The following is a 481-nucleotide window of genomic DNA, read 5'->3' on the forward strand; positions in this document are numbered from 1 at the left end:
CAGCTCCTCTCCCTTCCTTCAGCTTCAGATTCCCGGGAATTCCAGGACTCACAGGCCGTGGAATGGTTTGGGATTGGGAGCGATTTGCAACCCCATCCCATTCCCCCCTTTCCATGGGCAGGGACCCCTCTCTGCAGGAACAATCCCAGGAATGCCGGATAAAAACCTGGGAATCTCCTCAGGGAAGTTTTAGAACCTTTGGTTTTTCCCTATATTTTTTTTCCCTACATTTTCACTTTGGTTGTGATGGGAATCTGCTCTGAGCAGGGCAATGCACCCGAAATTTGGGAAGCTGGAATCTGGGAAAGGGTTGTGCCAGGATCCTTTTCATCCCGGGATCCAGCTGGGAATCCCCAGTGCCAGCAGGGCCAGCAGCCCATTCCAGGATCCTCCTTTTTTTGGGATATAAAAACTCCCCTTTGCTCCTGCTCCAGGAGCGGGATAAGCAGGAATGAAAGGGTGGAAAACAATCCCATGGATC

Source organism: Parus major, chromosome 7 (assembly GCF_001522545.3).
Source record: "Parus major isolate Abel chromosome 7, Parus_major1.1, whole genome shotgun sequence".
Classification (NCBI taxonomy): Eukaryota; Metazoa; Chordata; class Aves; order Passeriformes; family Paridae; genus Parus; species Parus major.